This window comes from Triturus cristatus, chromosome 7 (assembly GCF_964204655.1).
Source record: "Triturus cristatus chromosome 7, aTriCri1.1, whole genome shotgun sequence".
Classification (NCBI taxonomy): Eukaryota; Metazoa; Chordata; class Amphibia; order Caudata; family Salamandridae; genus Triturus; species Triturus cristatus.
The window spans coordinates 1840468533-1840491588 of record NC_140590.1 but is presented as its reverse complement, the minus strand read 5'-3'; positions in this window follow the sequence as shown (position 1 = coordinate 1840491588).

Here is a 23056-nt window from a genome sequence, read left to right as displayed (position 1 = left end):
TATCCTGACTCTTTATTAGGTGACTTTTACAAACCTTTGGCCAGGGTTGGGTTTTCCCCATTTCACTACTCAGTAATTATATTTCTGACTTGAATTTGCATATCCTTTGCAAAGCATGAATTATTATGTCTTTTGTCTCTACAGCCAAAATTGGGCATGAATAAAACATATGTATCACGTCGGCAGCTTGAAGCCCGCACCTAGCACAGCAATTGCCCTTCCGACCACCCCATTTTGCAATCTTTGCTGGTGTATAATACAAATCAAACATTGCCATATAGCTTTGAGTCCGCAGGCTGCCGGAGACTAGGACATGGCTTGCTAATTCCAAAGCAGGTATTATATCAACCCCAGTCTTACCCAGCTTCACTTAGTATTATGCACATTAAGATCATCCGGAAAGCCAGATAATAGATGTTGATATATGATTCCGATTCTAGCCCTCCTTTGGATTAATTCAATAACAGCAATCTTATCAAACATTGTGGGGGTATCACGATGGTATTTATCGATAAAACTTCTAATTTGAAGATATTTAAAGAAGTCTTGGGTATTTACATGGAATTTTTCCCTTAGAATAGAAAAGGAAGCTATTTGCCCACCAGTCGCCTATACTAATCAACCCCAATAACTGCCATCTAAAAATGACCTGATCCTGAAATATAGGGGGCAAAACACCCACAGCATTAAAGGACGTATAAATATTAACCTTCGGGATAGCCCATTTGTAGCGAATTTTCCGCCACACCGAAAACAAAGCCCTAATAACTTTAAATCTTGTTTTTTTTAAAGTAACTGGGCTCCAATATCCTCATTAAGATACCATTAGCCACCTCACCCAAGCCTATCTCATATATAGATGGTCTACTGGACAATGGGATACCTGCCCTGTCTCCAACCAACATTGACCCAATGCCTGTGAGAGCTCCAAAGGAATAGTTTTAAAGAAGTACAAGAGCTTTGGAAGAACCAGCATTTTAAGTACATTACAGCGACCCTGTAATGACAAATGCAAGTGATCTAATCTTTCCAGCTTAGAATTAACGGCCTGGACCACAGGAAGAATGTTCAGATCAGGAATATTAGTTACTGTGGCAGTAATTTTAAGGCCCAAAAAAACTGCTTCAGGGACGTCAGAGGGAGACATTGCAGCTGATTGAATAACCTGCGTTTTGGAGACATTTAGCTTATACCTCATAATGATCCAAATTGTTTGGCAAGGATCTTTAAAGCTGTAAGAGCAGATCCAGCTTCGCTAGTCAAAACAACGATATCATCGGCATAAGCCAGCGTCTTGTAGTCTGTGCCAAAGACCCTGACCGGCAAGATATTTAAATTCCCTTCAATTTTACTGAGAAATGGTTCAATGTACATGTCAAAGAGCAAGGGCGAGCAGGGGCACCCTTGTCTGGTGCCCCTGCTGATGTTAAATGGCCCTGACTCCTGCCCTGAGATGCGGATTGTTGTGGCTGGAGAAATATATAATGACTGAATGGGCTGAATAAACTCTGTGTTAAAATCCTTCCAGTGGAGCACCGCCCATAAGAACCCCCAGGAGACCCTGTGGAACACCTTCTCGGCGTCCAACAGGATCACACCAAGGGGAGAACCCGTGACCTCAGCCCAGTCCAGTAGGGCAATGACCCGCCGGACATGGTCAGCCATATCCCTGCCCGGGATAAAACCATGCTGGCGCAAAGAAACTAGCGGGGTGATGACCTCTGCAAGTCTAGAGGATAGAATTTTGGAATACATTTTGCTATCAGTATTAATGAGTGAGATCGGTCGATAAGATGACGGATTTAGCTCAGATTTGTCTTTTTTCTTAAACAACGCGATCGTAGTTTGTCGCCAGGAATTCGGTATGACACCCCCCTGCGCTGCCCTAAAAACTGATAGCATATGCTGGCAAACCTCTGAAGAGAATGCCTTGTAGAATTCTAAGGGAATGGTATCTGGGCCAGCAGCCTTCCCATTGGCAAGAGCTTTTATTGCCACCTCGACCTCCTCCCAAGTAATTGGAGCAGCGAGAACCTCATTCTGCTCTGTTGTGACTTTAGGTGTATCGATATTCAGGAGATAGCCATCGGCCAAATGCTCCCTCTGAAGTCGAACATTCTCTTCCTCATAGAGCATAGAATAGAATTTCTTTAAAACGTCCAGGACCCCCTACATCTATCACTCCTTATGCATTTGAATTGTTGAATGTGTTTGTGTCATTTGATAAATGAATTTTTCTCTCCTATGAAAGTTGATGGAGTTTGCACTGTGAATCTGTACAAATGAGCGTTCATTTTGAATGAGTTTTTAGAACCTTACTTGGAGTCTGTGAACATTTTATCTTTTTATTGAAAAGTTATAAGACAGAATAGTAGATACGGTAATATCCCCATCAACTACTCGACTAATGGTCCATTGACCAAAAGAAGAGTATTGATCTGTGAAGGTTAGTAAGATATTGACTAATTCAGATCAAAGTGAAATAAATCTTGACCCCCAGCGAAACAGTCAGGAACTTGAATGTGTATATGGGCCCAGTGTGAGAAAATCGTTGATTTTGGGAAATGTGCAACCTGGCTTTCCACTGCATCAATAGGTGGTAATTGAACATATTAAGACTTATGAAGGAAGTGAAAAATTTGCTGGAGGAATTCTCAACTGCACATTGACGGGATGATGGAAGATATTTCACTAGCCGATTATCATCTAAATATCTTCTAGAAACGGGATGATCATCGATTACCACTTAACATATGTTCACCCCCAAAAAAGGGCCATTTTGGTCTTGGAGGGGTTAAAGAGAAAAGTCCCCAAAAATTAATTAAGGAGCCTTTTTTGTTTCTCGTATCGCCACTTGCCATCCATAGCAATGGAAAATATAGCAGCCAAAATATGTGTATCTCTCTATGGAATGACTGATATTTTTCAAATAAAATGAAAGTGGAAAATGCAATTTTCTCCAAGTAAAATGAACCCTTCCAATCACTTCACAGACCCTCTCCCAGCAACCCATCTAAAAACCTTAATGCCACTGCTATTGCCCCTATGGACCAGGATTATAAACACTTCTCTTTCACAAGGAATCATCCCAGACATCCTCAAAGTCGGTCAGATATCCCCCATACTAAAAAAACCATCGGCGGACCCATCTGACCTGAATAACTATTGCCCAATTTCCAACATCTCGACCCTCGCCAAATTGCTAGAAAAATGTGTCCACGTACAGCTCAGTAAGCACATAGATCACTTCAACCTGCTAGATCAATTCCAATCAGGTTTTCGATCAGGACACAGCACAGAATCAGCCATGACCCACATAATTGATGACACACTTCAAATTCTGGATCAAAACAAGGGATGCCTGCTAGTCCTGCTGGACTTATCCTCAGCCTTCGACACAGTCAAACATGTCAATCTTCTAGACCTCCTGAAACACAGGATGGGACTATCTGGTACTGTGTTTAACTGGTTCACGTCCTTCCTCCAAAACAGAACACAACGATTCAAGATTAACCAATCATTATCCAATCCCTCCCCGGTCACTCTGGGAGTACCCCAGGGTTCATCCCTCTCCCCGACTCTCTTCAATTTGTTTATGGAACATCTCACGGAGCTACTCAACTCGTCAAACATCCAATATCACATGTATGCCGACGACACACAACTCTACATCAAAGTTCACTCACTTGACGACATCAAGTCCCTTAACTCAACTCTCCACAAAACACAGACCTGGCTGGCGGAAAATCATCTAAAACTAAACAGTCTAAAAACTGAATTTCTCCTTATCGCCCCCCCCAACCAAACAACCACCATCCTTGAATGGATGAAGCATATTACAGCACTCGACTGCCCACCTACCATCATCGACTCAGCTAAATCACTGGGAATAACCTTGGACAATAAGTTAAATATGCAGAAACACATCAGCGCTGCAACTAACACCTTGAGAAGACTGAAACCCTTCATACCGGACAGAGACTTTAAACAGACAGTCCAAGCCCTAGTATTGCCCAAAGTGGATTATGGAAGTATTGCTCTCTGTGGCCTACCCAGATCAACAACAGCTCCCTTAAGAGCCACAATCAATACAGCTGCAAGGCTCGTCACAGGCTCCAAAAGAAGCAGCCACATCTCCCCTGACCTTCGTGCACTCAACTGGCTTTATTTCGAGGCCAGAATTCACTTGAAAATCGCTTGTATGACTCATAAGGCCTTACATCACAAAACACCGAGATACTTAACGGAGAAATTGGTACTATCTGGTGGCAACAGATCCACTAGGAGCTCCAACAATCTTCTGCTTAAACCACAAGGGTTCTCCAAGCAGAAAACATACTACCGCTCCTTCTCAGGAATGGCACCCAGGATTTGGAATGCCTTGCCCCAAGAAACGAGACTTAACCCATCGGCAGCCTTTTTCAAAAAAGAAGTGAAATCTATTCTTCTAGCCAAATGCACATGACTCTTTGCTTCTCCCTTGTAACTATGTGATACTAGTGTATGCTAATCCTTACTTTCCTCACCTATGTCACGATATTCAGGTTTTCTATGTTGTTATCTCTGTACTGTAAAGCGCTCTGATACCTGTAAAGGTCTTGTTCGCGCTATACAAAACTGCAAAAATAAATAAATAAATAAAATAAAGAGCCAGGGTCCATAACTGTGACAATGGGAAAACTTTATGGAAGGAGGGATTTGTAACTCCAGGTACAAGTTTATTTTGTCAAATTTGTTCCTACACAAAAACGCTTGCAAAGTTTTCATCTGCATTATTTATGACTTTGCCAAATTCATAAAGTTGAATGGATTATTTTGTGTTTTTGAGTTTGGGTACCATTATTGATTCAATAATTGATTCAAACTGTCTCTATTTTACAACTTATCTGTAATAAAGTAATGTCTTGAGGCTATATGTATTTGACTTTTATTACATTGGTAACCCAAGGGTGATAATGAATACACATGCAATATAAATATTGAGTAATATCATGTTAATGTTAGTCCTGCTTGAGAACACAATTTAATTCCACAACAGCGCCAGCAATTGTTAGATTTCATCTAACTATCATTGAATTGGTTCAAAATAATATTTTGATGACTGACCAATATTTGGTGAATGAGGGGGTAGCAGGAGGTAAAGAATTATTGGTGACAGATTGTCATTCATAATGTCAATCGTTATCACATCAATATATCATTTAACTACATTCAACTCATAGATTGTTACAAAGACGGGAATTTGTAAAAAGCAACTGGTTTCATTTTCCTATCATAGCTTGTTACAAATTTCATCATAAAAGAAATGTGTCAAGAGCAATGGGTTTCATTGTTCTACTTTATTAATCAATGAACTCAAAGGACAGCATGATAATTGGATTCCTAAATGATCAAGGGGCCTTATGTAGGTGGCCTGGCATTTACCACTTCATAAATACCGAATCATACCGATTCGGTATTTATGAAGTGGTAAATGCTATGTAGGTATTCATTCGGTAAAAATTACCGAATCGTAGAAATTCGGTAATTACCGAATCGGTATTTACCGATTCGGTAATGAGGCATACCTTCCCATTGATTGAATGGGAAGGTATGCCTCATTACCGAATCGGTAAATACCGATTCGGTAATGGGGGTAGCACAATCAAGGGTGGCAGGGTGTCACATTGATACCCTGTTGCACCCCTGATTCCTGCATGTGTGTACATGTGGCGCACATACATGCCCTAAGGGCATGTATGTCTGCCACATTGCACACTTCTAAGCGCTTGAAAATGCTTTTACAGAGCCATTCTTCATTTACCACCAACTATTAGTTGGTGGTAAATACCGACTCCACACGACACCCACACACTCCCCCTACATATCATTACAGGATTCGGTATTTACCGAATCGGTAAAATTACCGATTCGGTAATTTTACCGATTCGGTAAATTACCGAATCCTCTAATGTGCCCCCTACATTGCAAAAGAATAAATACTGGTCGGTAACGGTATAATTACCGAAAATCGGCCGTTACCGACCGGTATTGGGCTACCTACATGAGGCCCCAAATGTTTTCAGTGCATTCAAGAATGAAAGAAGGTCCTTTGCATTATAGATGTTGCAGCAAGCAGGATGTGTCTCCAGTGAGATACTCCAGCTAAAGTGGAGAGCATCTCTCTCTTTCCCTGAAAGAGAAGAACACGAGAAACTGAGCAGGGAATTGTAGACACATACAGCAACAGAAACACCCCTAAAGATGTATCCCGATTAAGCTAGGAGGGCACTATTATTGAACATGGCTTACAGCGGATAATGTTTTTTACAAAGCTGTATGTTCTCCATCATTTGTGTCCCTGAGACAATCACACTGGGTAAAATTCTCTGAAGGCATTTTCATATGTGTTAGTATTTAAATTGGTCCTTGAACAATGGTACCTTAAAATAAATACTCAATAGTACCATTCCCACCTAAAGACCTAGTAGTTGTATAATACCATTGCCAAAATAACTAATGGTTTGTGGTGCACAGAGGACCATGATGCCATGACTCATCTCAGAAGTTCTGGTTCTGAAAGGCTTTAATGTAACAACTCAGAAATCTCAGAAATTTCTCAGTAATATCTGTGCCCCAGTCACTAGCCACAATACATACAGGTCAATGCATACTGGTATACAGCATTCAGAAATATGTTGTCTCTCTGAGGCCTTCTAATGTTATGAGATCTGATTATGGTGTCTTTGAAATTTAGATGCTGTCACTTCTCGAACTTGCAGGATGACACCATGAGCTTCTTCAAATCCCAGTGCCAATATATTAAGTCTAGCTCTTTTCCAAACTTCATACCCTTCTTCAGATTATTATATTCATACACACCTTTTTTAAATGAAAACCTTATGGTCTTTTCTATGTTAATCCTTATCGGACCCAAAACGTTATTAGGTATGTAAAAACATGTCTACTGTGGGACTACATTGAAGAATATTGGAACGGATGATTGAAATGTAATGTTTCATGACACGTTGGACAATCTATCTGTGCAAACATATGATTGTGTCCAGATTTGTCATGTTTCTTCTTCTCCGTCTAGAGGTTAATGTAAATGTATCAATCTGCGATGCATGGATAATGCCACATTTGGATGGGCACTTTTGTGAACCCTGTAACTTGTCCTGTCGATCATGAGAACTATGTGCTGAAGAGGAAGTACATCAAACATTGGTTGAAGCAGAAAATAGTACTGTTCAGGTTTTAATTCTAGATGGCAAATTTCTAGAATATAAATGTGGTAAAAGACTGTCCTTCTAGCTATGAGATCATCAAGAAAGTTGCTGTTATGCGTCGGTGAAACAAGGTGCCTTCACATTTACATTGAGCATCCATAATGGTCTGCGATAACAGTGTATAGGTATGTTACTTAAGTTTTATTACAGAACAGAGAGCAAATGGACATCCTACAGGACTGGTCCCCGCTTGTTCAGCATTTTAATTCCCAGGAGTGGAGTCAAAGAACATAAACGACACAACTGGGTTAACAGTAGCCCATTATTTCCAGTTTTGCCTTTTGTTTTATATTTGCAAGTCTAATACTTTTCTTCAAAGTGGTGAATGAGAATCACTTTTACTGCCAGTGGCTTCCAGTGCGGTACCAGATGAGTTTCTGCTTACATCGGTGATCTTGCACCAGTGACTCTATGTCACTGGCCTTCCATTTGATGATCACTGCTTTTTCCTGAAATAGCTTTTTCCCCTCTGAATTCAACCTCATGGATCTGGAGTTGGATCTGGAGTAAAAAAAATCAATAGATCTATTTTTAATGTTAGGATGCACAAATGGGGTATACACTTACATTGGATGTGCAACAAGTACGTGATCAATTAAAAGTCTAGCTCACAGGTCGCTTTCAACACTGAAGAATGCACCTTCCTTGTTAGAAGGTTCTAACGGGTCCCCGGACCTGGCTGATTAAGCCAAGGGAATAACTTGGCTTAGGATAACCATCAAAGCCACAGGGCCATGTTTTCCTACTGTTCATGCAACGTAGCAAGGGTACTTGCTGAGCAGTGTTGTGTGAATGGGATAAAGCAGAAATGTGCTATGTCTACAAAGATATGGTGCACGCCTGTTTCTAGATGCCCTGGCAACTAAGGTAGGCTAGCAGCATCTCAGGCACTCTTGTGCGATGGTGCAAGGGGGTCTGTGTTACAGCAAGATTGTTTTTGTGCTGGAAAGAATACCTTCCTACACAAAAAAGATCCTTCGAGGCATATACCACTTTCTATTTGTTCTGTAGAATACAGTACACACAGAAAAAAGAAGCAATGAGGAGAAATGAAGATATTTCTCCACACTACACCACTCTCGGGTAGGTGCACCATGTTGAACCACTTCTACTGCTTTTATTAAATCTAGGTTTGTACCAAAATACATGGGTGGATGCATGGAAACAACCATGCTTCTCCCATGTATAACGCCTATCCGATGCAGTGTAATGCAACGCAGCACAATCTGCTGCGTGGCGTTGCATTAGTTTCTTTTACAAAGTCACGCAAGGCGACGCAAATCGGCCCTTGCTTGGCTTTGTAAATCTCAACCAGCATTTTGGGTCACGGCTGCATGAAAAAAGTGGTTCACCCACAACGTCAAATGTTAGTAAACCAGGCCCACAGGGTTCACCACTTAAATGTTATTATTCATTCTCCAGATAAAGTTTGTGGAAAATGTAATCTCCTTGGTCCTTGGTTGGATACATTCATACATCATCTTTTTTTGACGGACTACAAATTGTGCATAGGGTATGCTTGGTAAGGGTGTTTGAAATATTTTATTATGTTTAACTTTACAATGGTTTTGATGCTGGCCACTCATCTTGTGGTGCAGTTGGTTTGAGTGGATCGTCAGTAGGAAGTGTTTTAACGTGAAAAGAAAGTGCTCTACTCAAATATTTTTTGTTGATCTGTTACTCAATCTCAGCCAAGCTCTGCCTCAAAAAATGTTCTCCATATCTACTATCTAAACTGCAAAGAGTGGTTCACTAAGTTTATGTCAGGTAGTCACTGCGTTTCTACTTTCAAATTAAGTATATTTAGTTTAGATTTATGAGGGGTATTGAATAGGGGTGTGTGAAATTTGTGTAATTTGCTTTCGAGCAGTTACACAAAATTCCATGAAATGCACACCCAGGCATTCAGTGCTATACTTAAGTATGAAATGCGTCCTTGTGTTCATTTTAAATAGAGGCCAAAAAACAAAGTAATGCGAATGACATCTACTGTGTTCTGGCCATATGTGATCTTCCCATGCTTCTGAGCTAAAATTTTGCAAATGGAGTTATAGTGTAACATCGAAAAATGTCACCTGACACGTGTAATGTGAATTATGCTAGATCAGGCTGAGGTAAGGAAATGTTGCCTGGGCCTAATATTGAGTCAATGACCCTTATGCGCTCTTTGAGGCGATTCTTTTCTTTTTCATTCAAACATATATCTTTGAAGCAGACCGCAATTTAAAGGTTTTGACCCATCACTAGAGGGAGCTAGATTTCCGTTGCATTTAACTAAGCTTTGGCTCCTCTCCTGCTACAACTTACTTTGCAAATTGTATTTATCAGTCGCTTGGGCACCGTGGTACTTCCCATTGTTTTTATTTAAAGCGTCATCCAAATAAATGCAACTCACAATATACTGTTTAACATGTTCTCACCAGTGCGCAATTACGGTACTATGATTAGACACTGTAATCATTGACTATTGCCTCACACAAATGACAAAGTTACAATGAAGCTTTATAAATAATTATTTGTAGGTGTCTCAGCATCTTTATACATCAATGACGATGCAATACACTTGCTCTCAAAATAAGAGGAACGAATCAAAGTCCATGGCACAAGTTGGAATGCCACAGTGATAATATATATACCTTGAAGGTCAATATTCAAGGTATATTCTGGTCCTCTTCCGCATGATGCCTATGCAGTCTTTTTTTCTCTTACTTAGGGGGGCTATTATCTTGTTGCCACTCTCGACACTCAAGATAGTTCAAGAGGCTAATTATGACCTCTTTAAAAAGGTTATGATGCATCCTCTCTTAATGACCTTCTCAGGCCTAACACATTTTTCCTTTTCAATTTTTTTAAACCAGCACATGCCACTTGGCACTAATAAAATGGTTTGCAATGTTACTTCTATGTCACTGTGTTTGTATGTTAGACTGTGATTTATCTTGTCACTGTATCCCTTTTGTGGTCTTTGTGCCTTTGTATGTATATTTGAAGAATATTTATATGTTGGTTTTAATTGTCATGTAATTCCATCTTGTATTTCTGTGGTTTTATACGATACATATTTGTATGTCTTGCAGCCCTGATGAAGTTCATATGTAGTCTACAAAACGCGTTGGCTGTTCTGCTCCATTCATAAGAAAAATAAAGATTGCCTTGGACGACATGTTACGAAATTGGACTAACATTTTTAGGTCAAACCTAGCGCAGCGCCCACGTGCTTCTCTATGTGAGGCTTCTTGTAAGTACTCTAGACTTCACCGTGGGGGTCTGACTCCTCCTACACATCGGATTGGCTTTTGCGTGTGTCTTTCACTAATGAAAGCACGCAAATAGCTAAAGGCAGGTGCATGTCCCACCTCTTTTTGTAATGTTGACTCCCACTGTGTTTTGCTCTCGGGAGCGAGCAGCGGCCTTCAGGGCGGTAGCTGCATTCCTGTGCCTGCCCTACCAATCCTCTTGAGCTGCTTGTTTTTTTATTAGCAGCCTGCGCTCCATGTTTACATCCCCTCCCACTCTTCTTTGTTTGGTATTTGTAGCGCGGTCTGCTTTCACTTTGGGGACCGCGCTTGCTGACGCCGCTTGACGCATGGGTTGTGCACTTCTGCACAGCGAGCGGAAAGAGGTGGGTGTTTATGAGTAAGGGGGGGGGTTCTTCGGCTAATTTAAAATAGTCATGTTACAGCCGATACTGTGCAAGAATGAATGCCTTTACTCCCCCCACCCAGATTGCTTGAAGGGGGAGGGATGAACAACAGACATCGTGTGCACTGCGCTTCTTGCCTGCCTCTGCGGACACAACAGCTCATCTGTTTCACACCAGAACACCACACACACACTTGTGCACCATTACAACACACGGTCTAACCAGTGTGTCCCTGTCTTACTTTCAACTGCAGTTAGTAATCCAGCATCTGGGTTAGTTCGAACATATCTAACTGTTGATCCAGGGGTGACCCTTGTTCGCATGACCACTAAACAGACTTCCGCGTATGGCAACCACGGCCTGGAAAACATCACCTTGTTGTGAGTACGCGGGGAGGCGACTGTAACCTGATACAGAGGTGTTCCCGATAACCATGTAAAAATGCAAAGAATTACACAGGCCGACTCGGAGGAAGGTGCTCTCGAGTTACAAAGTCACCGGTGATCGCGTGTATCTGGGGATAATGCAATGTTAACAGTGCAGATTATCAGCGAGATGAGAGCGGGGGCTGCTCTCTGCACACACGGTGTGGATAAGCGCTCTCTCCTGGTGCCTGCCGCCTCTAGCCATTGTGCCTGTTGGTGGTCAAGGCCTCTCTCTCCGGGGGCCTCTCCTTGTCCCTTTGTCTTTCTGTGTCCGCCCCTCGGTCTCGTGGTTTCTATGTCTTTGTCTGTTTATCTATCTCGTGCCATCTTCCTCCTCAGCGTCTGTCTGTCTTTCAACGTGTCTCTGTTTCTTTGTCTCTTTCTATATGTCCGCCTCTCACTGTCTCCGTTTGCGTATCTGTATAGCCTGTCTCACTGCCCTTGTCTCGCTTTGTCTATGTCTATCCCTCTCTATGCTTGCATTTCTATCTATGCCTGTCCCTGAGGTCACGCTTTAACTTTAAATATTGTTTTTGATTTATTCTCTGACTGCTTTATATTTACACAAAAAGCGTTCGCAGCACGCCACAATGTCCGCTTTACCTTTAAACATTGTTTTTTTTTGTTTGCCACACCGTGCTTCAGCCATCATCTAACTAGAGCCATCCGGTGTCTACCCACGTCGCAAACGTGTCATCTTCTAAGAAACAAGCATGCTCCTCAACCTTTCGATGATTCTTCAGTGAGCGCCCTCGCTGCTCATGTTGACTCATGGGTTACATTTTGTCATTTCGCTGTGACTGGGTAGTGGGGTTTAGTGGCTGCTCTGGCATTGCTCTCCCACTTTGATGAGCACCACATCCTTTTATTTGTTTAGTGCTGTGAGCAGACGCTGGGTCACTGCTAACTTTGCGGTTGCCATGGCCTGCATATGGAAAGGGGGGGCTCGTGGTCCCCCCGCCTGCATGGCGGTGCGGCGACCCCCCCGTCCTTCCGGACTTCTCGGTGGTGGGGCGTGTCCACTGGGGCGCGCCCTGCCACCGATTGGTTGCCACTGTGACCCGGATGTCGTTAATCGACGTCCGGGTTGGGGGGCAGGGGGGCGGGCCACTGTGGGATAAAGAGGAGGGGAGCGCCCAGGTGATCCCATTGTTGCCTGGACGCTCCCCCACAACGGACGTGCCCCGGCGTTCGGGGTTTCAATTTTCCTTTTCTTTTGTTTTTCAGGTCCGCTGGCGTGGTGAATCAGGACTCCTCGGCGATGGAGGCTACTTTCGACTGCGGCACCTGGGCTGCGGAGCTTGCCGCCTGTTGGGGGAAGCTGTTGTCGACTGCGGGACCGGGGCTGAAGCGTGCCGCCTGTTTGTGGAAGCTGTTTCGCATTTCATCGCTTCTTCGACGGGACCGGGGCTACGGAGCTTGCCGCCTTTTTTGCGGACGACGGCAGGCGGCTGGTTTTCTGATCATTGCTTTGAGGTGAGGTGTCGGGGGCTTGTGCGGGGTTTGTGCGGTTTTCTCTGCCTTCGGCCGTGGGGGTGAGACAGCGAGCGGCTGTGTCCCTGCGCACCGGGCGCCTTTATGAATGCGCGGTAGCAGTATTTGACTGGGTGCGAGTTTTGGCAAAAAACTGAACATCCTGTGCTTCTGAGCAAAATAACTCCCCCGTCCCTAACAAAAAGCACAGATTGGCAGTACCCATACGTCTCTCTTTAACTCACGTGACTCAGCATTAACCGGGTGCAATCGCGGGGGCGGGGAGTGTCTCTGCATGCGGTGGGCCAGCTCCGTGGCCAGATTTAGACGTTGAGCGTTGTACATAACCTTGCAGTTTGGTGTAAATATTAGCAGGAGGATACTTTAGCAGCGCTGTTGCTGGTTCGCTTGGTTTCCATCTGCTGCTGCGCGTAGGGTTTCCCGGGTCACCCATTTGTATGAGTTTTGCACTGTTATTAATCGTTTTTTGTTGTTTCATACCAGGAAGGCGGTGACAGTACCATTGTTGGGGGTTTAAGTTTCAACTGCATCCCTGCAATTTCGGGTAGGAGACGCTGAGTGGTGAACGTCAGTGGTGGTCACAAGTCCAATTCCGGCTGGGAGTGCGCAGGATTTGAACGGTAAGAGGAGAACGGGGGGCTCGCATTTCATCGCTTCTTGTAGCCGCCGGGTGGGTCTACGTTAGAGTTTACTCACCCCTGACAAACCGGATAAGCCGGGGCGTTGCGGTTGCGGTTGCATGGTGCTTACAGCCCCCTGTACATCCTCCATCTGGTGACGGTAAGAAGCGCTCTTGAGCCTGTGTGGAATATTAGGAGTATAGGGGTACGCAGTCATGTCAGGGTCGGAGGGTAGTACAGGAGGGTCCAGGATGGAGGCTATGATGCAGGCCATGATGCAGGAGATGAACAGCATTAATAGGAGATTGAGTAAAGTGGATGAATTGGAGGCCCGCATGAAAGAAAGGTTTAATGATCCCCCAGTCCCTTCAGGCAGGCCCGCGCGGCAGCGGAAGGCACCCTTGCCAAGAGGGGATTTTGCTAGCCCGCCAAAGACGTCTAAGGCCAAGAAGCGCAGGTGCAGTGCCCCAGCCCCAGTAGTACCGGTTTCGATTCCACCCGCACCCGCGGTTACGGTACCCCTTATACCTGTGCCAGTGATTCCGGCGCCCACGGTACCGGCTCCTGCCATGCCACCGGCACCACCTCCTGTGGGGCCTGCCTCCCCGCCCGTGGTACCGGTGCCGGGCCTGCCGCCGCTGGTCACTCCGATGCCTACCATCTCAGTGCCACCAGCCATGCCCCCGGGGGCGCCCGTAGTCCCAGCGGATAACCCGGACTCGGTCCCGCCTGAATTGGTATCCCAAATAGCGGCTTTATTGCCGTGGCTACAAAAGGGGGGCGTGTTACCAGCGTCATCAGATCATGCTGCAGAAGCAGCACAGTTGGTAGAAAAGATTAAATCAGCAGCGGCGGCTGATAGAGCTGCGGTTCCCTCCTCTTCTTCACTTACAGGTTCCAGCCCCGCCCAACCGAAGGCAGATGGTGGTCAACCGGCCCGGGCGCAAGAAAATGGTAAGGAGGTGGCCCTGCCTCTCTTGGGTGATGGGTCATTGCCCTCTAGGAGTGAGAATTTGGCGCAACATGTGTCCCAGGCAACGAAAGAATTGATATGGGCGGGAAAATATATTTACATTTTTTCATTGCTACTGGATCACAGGGAAATGGAACAGGCAAAGACACTAAAGGAGTGGATGTATCCAAGTGAATGGAGGGCACAGTGTGCTAGATTTAGAGTAGAGGAAACTTTGCTCAATTGGGTTAGGGCTTTCGCAGTTTTCACGACCATCATGGCCGAACGGCCCCCTAATGTGCAGGCGCCATTGGCTTGCTACCAGAGTAGGATTGTGGGGTGGAGCGAGCAGTACCCGGGGGATGCCTGGAAGGAGTATGATGTCAATTTCAGGAAAGCTAAGGAATTTGACACATCATTGACATGGGACAAGGTTGACTCTTTGTCATGGCATAGGCAGTTCTCAGGGAGCTCAGCCCCACTCCAGTCCACCAGTGCGGTCAGGGGGTACTCCACCAGACCTCAACACCCCTTTCGGGTGGCCCAGGGGAGCGAGGTCCCGGGGAGGAGTAGGGGGGGGGGGGTCTGAGAGAAAAGGGGTGTGTTGGGATTTTAATAAGCGCACCTGCACGAGGGCCCCTGGCACCTGTAAATTCAGACATGCATGTTCAGTCTGCGGTCACCCCTCCCACCCCGAGTCATCTTGCAGGTCTAAGCAGGGCAACCACAGTCAGAGGGGGAGGGGGAAGCCAGTGTAGTTCAGATATGTTGGATATCCCAACCCCTATAGATGTTATGGCAATGATCCCTTGGTTGAATAGGTACCCGAATCACACAGCGGCCACTCTACTTCAGGAAGGTTTTTCTCAAGGTTTTAGGATCCCGGCAGGGGGGTACACAGGTAGCGCACATTACAGGAATCAACTGTCGGTGCAACATAACCCCGCAGTGGTGGCTGCTAAGATTAGCAAGGAACTGTCCCTGGGTAGGATAGCTGGCCCTTTCCAGAAGGTGCCTGTCCCCGATTTTGTGTGTTCTCCACTAGGGGTGGTACCCAAAAAAGAGAAGGGGGAGTTCAGATTGATCCACAACCTGTCGGCGCCTAGAGGTGCGTCACTGAATGATGCGATTGATGAGGGGATTTGTAGTGTAAAGTATGCCTCATTTGACCAGGCAGTTGACTTATTGCGGGCGCTGGGGCCAGGGACATTGATGGCAAAATCAGACATAGAATCTGCCTTCCGTCTCCTCCCAGTCCATCCTCTGGACCACCATCTCTTAGGTTTCACTTTCGATGGCAAGTTCTATATGGATAAATGTATGCCCATGGGCTGTTCCATCTCATGTGCTTACTTTGAGGCGTTTAGCTCATTTTTAGAATGGGTCATGAGAGAGGCGACGGGCCACCGGCAGGTTATGCATTATCTGGACGATTTCCTTTTCTTAGGTGCGGCGGGATCTCAGGAGTGCGCTTGGGCGTTACAGGAATTTTGTGTGCTCATGCGGGCTTTTGGGGTCCCGCTAGCGCCGGGGAAGACGGTTGGACCGTCCACCTGTTTGGAGTTTCTTGGTATCGAAATTGACTCAGTGGAAGGATGCTTCAGGTTACCCATGGACAAAGTGTCTAGGTTTAGAGCCACCCTACGTCAGTGCCTACGCAAAGACAAGGTTACATTGCAACAACTACAGGAGGTCGTGGGGCAATTGAATTTTGCGCTTCGGGTCATCCCAATGGCAAGCCCTTTCTCACGCTCTATTGCCCAAGCTATGAAAGGGTTACAGGAAAAACATCACCACACAAGGTTGTCATCTGAGGTTTGCCAGGACATGCTTATTTGGATGGCATTCCTGGAGGATTTTAATGGTAGAGTTGTGTGGTCAGGTCCTCCCGCCACATCAGCAGAATTGGGCTTATGGACGGACGCTGCGGGGAGTGAGGGCTTTGATGCCATCCTGGGGACCAAGTGGGTCGCCCAACGGTGGCCGGCGGAATGGAGAACTCGGGGTCTGACCGCCAATATTGGCTTTCTGGAACTCTTCCCGATATGGGTAGCATTGATGGTCTGGCCGGAACACTTACGCAATCAATCCGTGGTGTTCTGGTCGGATAACATGACAGTTGTGGAATGTATAAACCAGCAGGGGGCACGCTGTCCATTAATACTGCGATTAATAAAGGAGATTGTGTTGCAATGCTTAAAATGGAATGTGGTTTTCAGAGCCAAACATGTCCCTGGCATCCTCAACAATGCAGCTGACTCCCTTTCTCGCTTTAAAATGCAGGTTTTCAGGGAACATCTTCCTGCAGCAGACCCTCAGCCAGCGCAATTCCCGGCAGTACTTTGGCAGATTGGTGCCCCAGATTACAGGACCTCGTGGTTGCTAGCTTAGCCCCCAGGACCAGGGCAGCTTACGAAGGGGCGTTTTTGTCTTACCGGGCCTTTTGGGGCAGGAATGGGAGGTTAGGTGGGCTCAGGAGGACAGCTTCGCAGCTTACCTCGAATCGATGCACAGGGAAGGGCGCTCAGTGGCGGCTGCGAGCAGACATAGGGCGGCGGTCTCCTTCTTTGCGCAGGGTAAGGGCATGCGAGATCCCACTAACACCTTTCTGGTACGCAAGGCTTTGAGGGGTTGGCGCCGTATACAGGGTTACCAGGGTGATAAGAGAAGGCCCATTGGACTGGCACGGCTGACAGCCTTATTGGGGGCGCTGCACGGTGTATGTAGCTCGCAGTGGGAGGGACTCTTGTTCAAAGCTGCATTTTCCCTGGCCTTCTATGGGGCTTTGAGGGTTGGGGAGTTAGTGGCTAGGTCGAAAGCGGATAGGGTGGGAGGACTACAGTGGTCCGGTGTGAAGATCAGGGAGGACGTCATGCGGATAACAATTCAGAGATCGAAAACTGATCAGGATTCTAGGGGTCACACCATAGTGCTCCACCGGGCTCGGGCCAACCCTTGCTGCCCTGTTTCTCACGTGGAGGCCTTCTGCAGGCAGCGCGAGGGTACGGCGGGGGGCGCATTGCTGTGTCACGCCGATGGGACACCATTGACTAGGTACCAGTTTAGACGTGTCTTGGAGCTAACGGTAAGACTGGCAGGTTTCGATCCAAAAGAATTCGGCACCCACTCATTTAGGATTGGGGCAGCAACCGAGGCAGTGGCACGGGGTCTCTCAGTTGAGACTGTTAAGAGACTGGGGAGATGGTCGTCCGAACGTTACAAGAGTTATGTACGAATTGACATGTTGTGACAAAACGGTGCTCACGCTTGGTATGTTTTGGTTTTTTGCAGTTTCTCCATCCTGTCACGCAGGGGAGGAACTCGGCACCGGGCACCGACGGCCGACACCAGCACAGCACGGAGGACACAGGAAATTGGTGAGTTGGATTGTGGGCCACTCTTATGTTAGGCGTGCGGAACATGTTTTTCTTTCAGGAGACCGTAGGACGAGGGCAGCGCAAAAGGGGTTTGATATCTCATTTTTCGGGAGGGGGGGTTTATGTCTCAGCCAGTTTCGGAATTTTTTCCAGGGACTCTTAGCTCAGCAGCGGCCCCCCCCGTCAGTGGTGATACTTCACCTGGGGGAGAATGATTTGGCAAAATTGGGGAGGCGCGTGCTTATTGAGGAGATCATTTCCACTGCGGGGTGGGTGGCCAGGACTTGCCCGGGTTCCACAGTAGTTTGGTCTCAACTTATCCCTCGGTGGCAGTGGCGGGGGGGGGTCTCGGTCAGGGCGTTGAATCACTCGGTACGGAGGATCAACACACAGTTGGACAAATTATTTCGGACCCCCCAGTTGCAGACGATTCCACATGGGTGTATCTGGGGCGAGCATTTTTACTTGAGGGACGGGGTGCACTTGACTGAGGCAGCGAACGTCTTGTGGTCTAATAATGTCTGGGCCTGGTTGGAGGGATTTGCAAAGTAAGCGCGCTCCTGGTTTAGGTCTAGGTAAAGGGGGAGGCCAGATCGTCGGTTAACAATGCAGGCCTGTGGCGGTAAGGTCATGACCGGTGAGCAACTATTTGAAGGTCTGAGGGGGCGGGCATCATCCTACGGAGGTGCCCGCCCAGGGGGAGGGGCCATTGGCCCCTCCTAGAACTTCAGGGGCAAGGTAACTGGTGCTTCAAAGGGGCGCGGGTTGGGGAGTCACGCTTTCCTTAGGCTGGTAGCCACCCCGCGCGCGCATACTCATGACGTCACCGGATGGCGCAGAGTAAGGGCCCTCCTTTAGTGGGTAAATGAAGTTCACGGCGTGGACCGGGTAATTACCGGGCCCGGCTGCGCATGCGCACACCTGTAGGGGAGGCGCAGCTAGTAGGACCTGACACCGGTTAGCGACCTTGCCATATGGCCCAGAAATGTTAGTATACAAAAATGCAGAGGAGGATGTTAGACTCGGTTAGGAAACAATCTGTATTAGAGTCTTTGTTAAGGATAGTCACTCACACCTGTTGATAATAATGTATCTAATGTCCTGCTGATTTTTGTATAACTGTTTATCATGCAAATTATAAAATTTATTGTTTTTTAACTTAATAAATACGGCCGGGGGGTCTCGCGACCTCCCGCCTTCCAAAGATACCACGTCTATGTTCTGTGTCCGGGGGTGGTGAGGTCATAGGGGGAGGGCGGTAGCCTGTCACTGACCATGTGGAAAGGGGGGGCTCTTGGCCCCCCCCGCCTGCATGGCGGTGCGGCGACCCCCCCGTCCTTCCGGACTTCTCGGTGGTGGGGCGTGTCCACTGGGGCGCGCCCTGCCACCGATTGGTTGCCACTGTGACCCGGATGTCGTTAATCGACGTCCGGGTCGGGGGGGGAGGGGGGCGGGCCACTGTGGGATAAAGAGGCGGGGAGCGCCCAGGTGATCCCCTTGTTGCCTGGACGCTCCCCCACAACGGACGTGCCCCGGCGTTCGGGGTTTCAATTTTCCCCACCCACCATCCCTGGAGTACGCGGTTGATGCGTTACTAGTCCGAGTAGCGGGCATTTGGCGCGGTTATCTGTTCTGAAATGTTAGTTTCTGATGAGGTTTTCTTTTAGGATTTTTTCTCCCATTGTAGTGATCAATATTTTATCGTGAAGTTATGTTCTTGTCTATGCTTTCTCGTAGGCCTTTTTCTCCCAAGGTAGTGAATGATACTGTATTATGTGTAACTGGTGCAGTCGTGTTTAGGCCTTTCTTTCCCTTGTAGCTTTATGGTGTTATACATGATGTGTGATTTTAGTCAGTGTAGTTGTCCTTTAGAATTTTTTCCCATAGGTCGTCGTATTTATTAGGTATGGGGCATGCGGTAAGGTCATGACCGGTGAGCAACTATTTGAAGATCTGAGGGGGCGGGCATCATCCTACGGAGGTGCCCGCCCAGGGGGAGGGGCCATTGGCCCCTCCTAGAACTTCAGGGGCAAGGTAACTGGTGCTTCAAAGGGGCGCGGGTTGGGGAGTCACGCTTTCCTTAGGCTGGTAGCCACCCCGCGCGCGCATACTCATGACATCACCGGATGGCGCAGAGTAAGGGCCCTCCTTTAGTGGGTAAATGAAGTTCACGGCGTGGACCGGGTAATTACCGGGCCCGGCTGCGCATGCGCACACCTGTAGGGGAGGCGCAGCTAGTAGGACCTGACACCGGTTAGCGACCTTGCCATATGGCCCAGAAATGTTAGTATACAAAAATGCAGAGGAGGATGTTAGACTCGGTTAGGAAACAATCTGTATTAGAGTCTTTGTTAAGGATAGTCACTCACACCTGTTGATAATAATGTATCTAATGTCCTGCTGATTTTTGTATAACTGTTTATCATGCAAATTATAAAATTTATTGTTTTTTAACTTAATAAATACGGCCGGGGGGTCTCGCGACCTCCCGCCTTCCAAAGATACCACGTCTATGTTCTGTGTCCGGGGGTGGTGAGGTCATAGGGGGAGGGCGGTAGCCTGTCACTGACCATGCTACATTAGGAGCGGCTTCACGGGCAGCGCATCTTTATTGCTAGTGCAGCTCCAGGAGCGCCGCACGTTTGTTTAGTAGAGTGGCTGTAGGAGCGCAGTGTATTTTCCGCTTGGAGCGGCTACAGGAGTGCTGTGTGTTTCTGCTTGGAGCGGCTGTAGCAGCACTACGGATTTGCTCTAACAGTGGCTGCGAGGGCACCATTCTTTACGGGGTGGGGAAGCTGCTATTCCGGTCTGAATTAGCAGCTGCAAGAGCGCCGCCTTCTTAGCTAAGCAGGCAGCTCCGATCGAAATAAAAGAGGTAATAACGGCTATCGCAAGCTGAAACTTAATAAGTCCCCGGGCCCTGATGGGTTTTCTGCATTATTCTATAAAATACACTGCACAGTCCTGGCCCCTCTCTTAACCAAAGTTTTTAACACAGTAGTAAGTGCGGACACACTTTTACCTTCTATGCTTCAGGCCTCCATCAATGTATTTCCAAAACCGGATAAGGACAAACGGCATGTGGGTCTTATCGGCCCATTTCCTTGTTAAATGTGGATGCTAAGCTACTCACTGGGATTCAGGTGACCCGCCTTGCCCCACACATGCCAGGTTTAATCGGGCCAGATCAGTCGGGCTTTATCCCCAATCGACAATGCTAAGACAACAGCAAACGCATCCTTCATTTGATCCACAAGGCCCCTATACACAACATTTATGGATGCTGTTAGCAATGGATGCCGAGAAGGAAGAACAACTATGAAATGTGGCTGGGTTGGAGTCTGCGCATAGCCATCAGCGTAGCAAACTCATCATGATATCACATGCTCAAAGGAAAGAGAGGGAAACGGCCACCCAACTTTCCAAATATTTCTGTGAAAACAGGTTCACAGAAAAAGAGTTACAAACTTGGGTCTCAATCATGAGCAAAAACATGTAATCAATTATCAAAGAACAAGTTCATAGGGCCAGTTCAGTCCAAAACCAATCTTCTTCTTTATTCTCAAGAGTTCATCAGTTCCAAGAGACACAGGTGATTCACAGATGATTCATGTTATCAAAGGTCAAAGTTCAGGGGGGCGTGGCTTGGCGCCCGCGGATGATGGCGGCGTTCGCCTGAGGCTCCGAGGCGGCACCGGGAGACCAGCCGGTTCCCGTTCTCAACTCACGGCAGAATTCAATTTAAGGTGCGTCGGAATCTGCACTGACCTCGTTGGAGTCGATGAAAATCTCAATTCCTGTCCGTGACGCTTCAAATTTCACCTGTAAGTTCTGACAGGCTTTCCTCTATGATGACGGCCGCCATCTTAGTCATCCTGACTGACGCGCGTTACACTGTTGAGGTCGCGCTGTTAAATTAATTGCTGGTGCAGTTCTTTCACCTCTCAATTTCATCGATGCTTCAGTACTGGCGTTTATACTTTTGACTCTCAGCATGTGATACATCTTATTTTTCGAATGAGTCGCCTTCTTGCAGACCCCTGACTGGACCACATATTTACAACATTTTTATTTTTTATTCCGCCTGCTGTGACCACGTCACGTCTACAACGTAGCGGTGCTTCATACATAAGTGGTTACTCTGCACTGATTATGTCAGACGCCTATTTCTACCTCACATTTTCTCTCTTCAGTCTCTGTTGTAGATACTAGGAGCGCGTGTGGAGATTACCTCTGATGTCTTTTCACCAGCTTAAGGTGGCAGCCTGCAACTAGAAACCGCTCATATATAGTTTTGCCTGGATGCTCCAGAACCCATCAGGAGGCTTCACAGCAGTTTGACCGGGACTATTTTAGAAGGAGGTTCTGTGGTATTCTGCACGTACCCTATTTACAAGTCACCATATAGTGTCTTGTGTTGCTAATGGTTAATTCCACTAGTTGTTTGGCCCTTGCCTATCATCTTTTCGAGACAGCTCTGACCAGGATTCTTTCCTTTTTACAGTGCCCTGGTGGCAACATCCTTTGAGTTATTTGGAGTAGGTTGTGCGCTCTTACACTTTGCTTAACCAGCCTTATACGCCTGCTTTGCCAAGCCTGGTGTTCTTCACACTTTGTCTTTTCCTATTTGCACCTGGTTGGGCTATTATTCTTCGGATTGATGCATGGGCAGACTCAAGTCAATGTCGCATCTACCCCGCTCGACCAAACTTCGCATTGTGAAGAATTCCAAGGTTTTTTCCGCTTTTTCGCAGTTGGAAGACTCTCTCACCTCGTCGACCTCGGATACACCAATGGATCCTCCCAGATCTGCGCAGGACACTTCTAAATCCAATCCGAAGCGGCTCAAGTCAAATTCTCTCTCACCTCCAAAGCATCCAGGGCCAGTTTCCATGGAATTATTGCTGGAAGAAATAAGATCCCTGCGTCCTTTTATGGAAGAGACTAACCTCAAGCTTCAGGTCCTTACAGACAATTGGTCACAAATGGAGACTAGGGTTACTTCAATCGAGAATTCTGTTCAGTCGTTTCAAGAGACTTCCTCTGCTGTTTCAGCCTTGAAAGCTCAAGTTTCGGACCTACAGCAACATGTGGAGCAGTTGGAAAACAGGAATAGGCGCAATAATCTCCGCATTTACGGCCTAGTTGAAGGATCAGAGGGGTCTGACCCAATTGCTTTCTTCAAATCGTTCCTCCCCAAAATCCTGCACTTACCACAAGACAAACTCCTTAACATCCAGCGTGCTCATCGATTGGGTCGGCCGCCCTCCTCTGCTT